Here is a 7,319-nt window from a genome sequence, read left to right on the forward strand (position 1 = left end):
GCTGAATATGAAGAATCGTACAGATGTGTCCGGCAGAAATTCGTCTTTGTGTTTACCTGAGGCGCCAAAATCGCGTCACGGCATGCAGGGCTCCTTCTGTGCCCGCGCTACACCATGCCTTAACTCCCATTTCGTCAGGGTCTGACCACTCGTTAGCCATACGCACGCGCGCACACACACACACACACACACACACACACACACACACACACACACACACACACACTATGTCCTGGGAGTTATAACTCATGCATGATCACTAAATGGAAACATTTGTTATCTCCACAACAATACAGCCAGAGGAGCTAAATCTTTTATGGCTCCCTTAGCCCCCCCCAAACCCATACACCACCACCTCCCACCCGCTCAAAAGCCCACTAACATACACTGTGGCACACACACACACACAGATGCCACACGTTAGAGCTCACAGGTCATCCTCCTGTGAATAAACCCAAAGAGGATGCATCGAGGCATAAACAACCACACAACACCTCCTTCCTCAAACCTTCATCAAATATTAAACTCACAATGGGTGTGCTCACACCTGCATTAACACACACGGAAACACGGAGACACACATGGGGGGGGACACACGCCTTGCTAAACCTTACAGTTATGAAACATTAACACAAATACATCCCTCTTGTCTTAATATAAAACATTTATGTTCTTTTTCAGACTGATACATGCTCTCCATGCTCATCCACTATTCACATGGACTAAACATTCGCTCTGGGGGCTCGTCTGCCACCTTCCAACACAAATGTCTTGTTTGTTCCCCAATTTCTCTCATCTGCTTTTAGGTGACAAACCTTGGTGTTCTGACCTACATAAGAGACTCGCAGACCTTTCTGCTGTCACTCCATGCATCCAAGTAAAGGGATGCACTGGTGGTTTTATTTTGGTAACTGCAAATGTTTGGAACTTTCATCGCTGCTGACCGTTTATCCAAATGAGACTTTAAGTTTTCTGACCAAATATTCCAGCCATCCACAGTGAGCATGTGGAGAACTGCAGTGTCTGGTGCATCTATATTTTTCAGACATAGGCTTCTGCTCGACTCACAGCATTGTTACACTGCAAGCCCACTGGGCACTAGAGACTTCATTTCATTAGAATAACAACATCCATCTTAGCATTTCTGTGAGGCTCAAAAGCAGTGCAGTGCTTTGCATGGTGCTAGTGCCAGCAATCATAACATGTTTCCATTTACAATGATAACATGTCTTCTTTCTTTTCTCACTTAACAGGGATAATGAAGGTTTACATAGTTCACATGGTTTTAATAAAGAGCATGAAACCGATGTGTTGCACAGACAGTTTATAGCTAATGCTAATTTCCAAATCTTGTCCCTAGTAAGGTTTTTGCATCCACAATACACAAATACAATTTTACATCATTATATAAAACCACAACACACAGAAGATAGAAAACTACAATAAAAACCCATTAAGTTGAAGAAAAAAGAGAAAAAAGCTAAATAAAACACATAAAAAGATATATTTATTAAAACATGATGCATTCATTATTAATATCTATTAAATTATAGTATAATTAAGTAAAATGGAAAATATCATACAATGTTACCTGAGTGGGCATGCAGTGTAAATGTGTTAATGTTGAGGTTTGAACTGTGGATCTAGAATTATTCCTAAAAACAACAACAACAACAAAAACCAACCTCCTCTAGTCCAAGTTTTAATTCTTCAAGTGAATCACGTTTTCTAAAAGAGACACCCGTAGAAACAGCCTTTCCCCCCAAATTCTGTTATATCTCATCCACTGATGGACATCATTCAAATGTGCTGTTAGGGTTGCTGCTGCCTTAGTAGAAGACTTAGCTGGTACATATTTAACTACATCTGCACAAAGATGGCAGCCAGCCTATTGGCAACTGGCAGTCAGACTATTGACAAACACACCGAAAAGCAGTGGGCCAGGGATTAGTCCTTGAGGAATACCCATTTTACCCATTTTACAGCAAAGATGATTTTTCTTGGTCGACCCTTACATAGTGCTCCCCATATTACTGCCGTTGTCATTTCCATCAATTTTGGAAAGATTTTAAATTGAAACCGAGTTGTTTTGGTGTTGTTTGGTCGAGGATGACGCCATTAATAGAAATCATTTGGGAAACTTGAGTATCCTTGAAATGTTGTTCCACACCCAAGATGGCGGCGCCTGCCACACCAGAGGAGACAGGACTTTAGACCATGTGTATTCCAACCTGGCTGGAGCCTACAAAGCCACACCCCTCCCCCACATTGGACAATCGGACCATCTCTCCCTGTTCCTTACACCTAGGTATTCACCACTCATCCAACGTGTGAAACCTGCTGTGAGGACAATTAAAGTGTGGCCAGAGGGGACAGACGCAGTGCTCCAGGACAGATTTAAAAACACAGACTGGAATATGTTCACCCACACAGACCTGGACCAGTACGCCTCATCTGTACTGGATTACATCTCCGAAACCACAGACAGTGTCACCACCCAGAAACGGATCACCATGTACCCCAACCAGAAGCCTTGGATGAACCGGGATGTTCGTCTCCTCCTGAAGGCCCGCAACACCGCCTTTAGGTCAGGAGATGCACACGCCTACAGTACAGCCAGGGCTAATCTAAAGAAGGGCATCAAAAAAGCCAAACACCATTACAAAAAGAAGGTAGAAGAACACTTCTCCAACTCCAACCCCCGACGCATGTGGCAAGGACTCCAGACCATTACAGACTACAGGACCACCAAACCCTCCCCCGCATCCTCTGATGTCTCCTTCCTCAACGAGCTCAACAACTTTTATGCTCGTTTTGAGCGAGGGAACCCCACAACCACAACCAAAGCAGACGTGACGCCAGACCACCAACCTCTGACTCTCTCCCCCACCGATGTAGGAGCGGTGCTGAGCAGGATCAATGTCCACAAGGCTGCAGGTCCCGATGGCATCCCCGGGCATGTTCTCAGAGCGTGTTCTGAGGAGCTTGCAGGAGTGCTGACAGACATATTCAACCTGTCCTTGGCCCACGCTGTGGTACCGGCCTGCTTCAAATCCACCTCCATCGTCCCGATACCCAAAAACTCCAACCCATCTTGCCTCAATGACTACCGCCCAGTAGCACTCACCCCCATCATCACTAAGTGCTTAGAGCAGCTGGTCCTAGCACACTTCAAATCCTGTCTCCCCCCCACCCTGGACCCCCACCAATTCGCATACCGCCAGAACAGGAGCACAGAGGATGCAGTCTCCATCGCACTGCACTCTGTCCTCTCACACCTGGACAACAACAACACCTACGCCAGAATGCTGTTTATAGACTTCAGTTCAGCATTCAATACAATCCACCCCTCACAACTCATCAGGAAACTGACAGACCTGGGCATCAGTTCCCTCATCTGCAAATGGTTACTGGACTTCCTGACCAACCGCCCCCAACATGTCCGGCTGGATAACCGCTGCTCATCTACCATCACAATGAACACCGGTGTACCACAAGGCTGTGTGATGAGCCCTTTCCTCTACTCCCTCTTCACCCACGACTGCAGACCTGCTGATGGTTCCAACACCATCATTAAGTTTGCAGATGACACCACGGTGATTGGCCTCATCAGTGACAACGATGAGGCCGCCTACAGGGAGGAGGTGGATCGTCTGGCTGAGTGGTGCGACACAAACAACCTGCTGCTTAACACCGAGAAGACCAAGGAGCTCATCGTGGACTACAGGAGGAATGCTGACCCACATCCACCCATCCACATTAAGGGGACGGCTGTGGAGCGTGTGAGCAGCTTCAAGTTCCTGGGAGTCCACATCTCCGAGGATCTCACCTGGATGACCAACTGCTCCAAGCTGGTCAAGAAGGCTCACCAGCGCCTCTTCTTCTTGAGGACTCTGAGGAAGAACCACCTGTCCTCAGACATCCTGGTGAACTTCTATCGCTGCACCATCGAGAGCATCCTGACCAACTGTATAACAGTCTGGTACGGGAACTGCTCTGCCTCGGACCGGAAGGCGTTGCAGAGGGTCGTGAAAACTGCCCAGCGCATCGCCGGAGCACCACTTCCTGCCATAAAAGACATCTACAGGAAGCGGTGTCTGAAAAGGGCTGGGAAAATCATCAAAGACCCCAGTCACCCATCACATGGACTCTTCACCCTCCTGCCCTCTGGGAGGCGCTACAGGAGCCTCCGGACTAAGACCACCAGGTACCGGAACAGCTTCTTCCCCACAGCTGTCAGACTCCTGAACTCTGCCTCCTGACATCTGACCCACGTTAACTCATGGACTGAACATACACACACACACACAATGGACAACTGTACCCTCAAACACACAATAATAACATGGAGTGAACCACCACTCACAACCACTAGCACTTTATATAGCCTCTGTAGAAATTATCCACACCCTCACTTACCTTAACTGCACTACTGTATAGCCCTGTGTAAACAATCATTCTGTACATACGATAATTTTTAACCCTACAACTGTTTACAACTTGCATAGTTCCCATTTCTGTATAGCTGTATATCTCAGATTCCTGTAAAGTTATTTATTTCATATTCTGTATAGTTTTTCATATTTATATCCTGTTCATATCCTGTACATAGCTTGTACTCACTACAGCCTGTACATACTTATAGTTATAGAATATTCACAACATACTTCATACCGTGTACATTATAACATAATAGACCCATTTCTGTAATATACTTACATATCTATATTATTGCTAATATATATTGTAATATATCTATATCACTAAGCACTTCTGGATGGATGCAAACTGCATTTCGTTGCCCTGTACCTGTGCATGTGCAATGACAATAAAGTTGAATTCTATTCTATTCTATTCTATTCACACCCTGATATATTATAAATACAAATACAACATAACTTACAAAAAATTCAATTCAATTCAATTCAATTTTATGTATAAAGCCTCAAATCACAGCAACAGTCGCCTCAAGACACTTTACATTCTAAGGTAGACCCTACAATAATACATAAAGAGAAAAACCCAACAATCACATGACCCCCTATGAGCAAGCACTTTGGCGACGGTGGGAAGGAAAAACTCCCTTTTAACAGGAAGAAACCTCTGGCAGAACCAGGCTCAGAGAGGGGCGGGGCCATCTGCTGCGACCGGTTGGGGTGAGAGAAGGAAGACAGGATAAAAGACATGCTGTGGAAGAGAGACAGAGGTTAATAACAAGTATGATTCAGTGAAGAGAGCTTTTTTAACACATATTAAGGTGACTGAAGAAGAAATATTCAAAATCTCACCTCCTGATGGCCTGCTGATGATGACGATCACCACCAATGGTCTTCTTGGCATCGTGAATCAAAATTTAATTCAAGTGCACTAGATGTCTCTTATAGTTCAGTATGGTGGACCAACATTCTGATATTGGGATCCCTATACGCACAGTTGCTCATGTTAAAGTTGCTCGTCTCTTTAATTCAACAAACAGTTTGACCTGTGAGAAGGGCCAAAGCCTTGTAATGTTTGGAAGATTTTGAATTCTGAATATCAGCACAGCCTTGAAGATGCTTCACAAAACATTTTTAGAATATTCAGAAATAAAAGGTTGACAACATTGTGTTTGTGGTGACTTACCTATTACAATCTGTAGAGGTAAGCCTTGGTGAGAGGAATTTGATCTGAAATGAGTGGCAAACAACAGCTGTCTCAAAGCTACAAGATTAAACTTAAATCGTATGGTAAACTCTGTGAAACGATCAGCAGGAACACAAAGCGCTGTATACACAATTTGTAGTTGGTGGTCTTAAGCTTTCAAGATCCAGTGTGGACTGCTGTCACTTTATAGCGAGCTCAAAATGGAGAAACTATTGTGTTCAGATTAAAATCGTATAGCGGTTGTAAAGACACTCACACTCAGAAAAGAAGCACAAAGCGGTACCGTGAAGAATAGCCGGGCGGAGAATGGTGAGAAAAGAGAGGGGCTGAATTAGCCCTTGGACACACACTCGCAAACACTTTCTCTCTCACACACACAAACTAAATCATCATTGGAAAATCATTAGAAATCTGGCGAAGTAGAGGGGCACAGATTGAGGGACAAACCCCCCATTCAAAGGCACACAAAGACAGGCCTGCGCACACACAGCAACGCACTCACAGAGAGGCAGCCGGGTGGAATGGAAGCAGGGCGGTTCCAGCGACACACTGTCACGCACACACACACACACAGACACAGACACACACAGCTACAGCCTCACAAACAACCCTCCATACTTCCCACCCCGTCCGCCTGCCCGCCCACCTCCGTCGACATTTATTGCTCCTTCTGTGTGAATATCTTCGAGTTTCATTCTCATGTCAGCTATTGTGTGTGTGTGTGTGTGTGTGTGAGACACTGTGCATGTGCTCGTGTGTGTGTCTATGGGTTTGTCCCTGTGAATGAGGGCTCCATTAGTGATTCATTTGTGTGTAGTTAACCATTGTGGAGAGAAGGCAACATTTTATTCGTCTGAACCCAACCCTGACCATATGGCTGCACCTTCCCCTGCTCGCTTCTCTTTCCTCCCCTTCACGTCTCCTCTCAGATCGCCTCCTTCCCTGGTTCTCCCTCTGGACTTTACACATTCCTCTTCCCTTCCTCCTCCTCCTCCTTCACCCACAGTTCATCTGTTCAATCCATCTCATCTGTGCTTTTCTGCTTCAAAGTTGCCTCCCTGCCTCCTTCCTTTAGCTGACTTTTTGGAGAGCCATCTTGCTGCATGTGTGTGTGTGTGCGTGTGTTCTAGGTCGATGGGGACAGGCCTCTTTGGCTGTCAGCTACAATCAGCCCTCACGTGTGCCAGTAATGTTGTGTATTGTCCGAACACATCACTAGAGGAGCATCTGAGACGTCCATTAAAGTTCAAAGCAATTTATCACCATCTCCCTCCTCCTCCTCCTCCTCACCGCATCCTCTCCCATCATCCCTCACTGCCTCCTCCTTCTCTCCATGCTGTCACTATCTCCTCCTTCTCTTCTCCTCCTCCTTCCAGTCTCATCCCTCCGTTTCCATCCATCACATCCATTCGCTCCTTCCTCTTTTGCTCAAATTAAAATTCAAATGGGATTAATCGGTATGGTTTTAATTCGCTGGCTGAAGCAGGTTGTGCAAGGTGTAACGTGGAAAGAGAAATATTGCACAGCGACGCTCCCTCTCTCTCTCTTTTCTGTTCCATCTTGTAAAGTGTCTGTCTCTCTGCCTCCGTCTGTCACAATCGCTAATGCGCGATGCCCTTGACATCTTGAGTGTGATTTGTGACAAGTTGAGGCTCCTGAAGGCTTTGAGCGTGTGC

This window comes from Aulonocara stuartgranti, assembly GCF_965226115.1.
Source record: "Aulonocara stuartgranti genome assembly, chromosome: 18".
NCBI lineage: Eukaryota > Metazoa > Chordata > Actinopteri > Cichliformes > Cichlidae > Aulonocara > Aulonocara stuartgranti.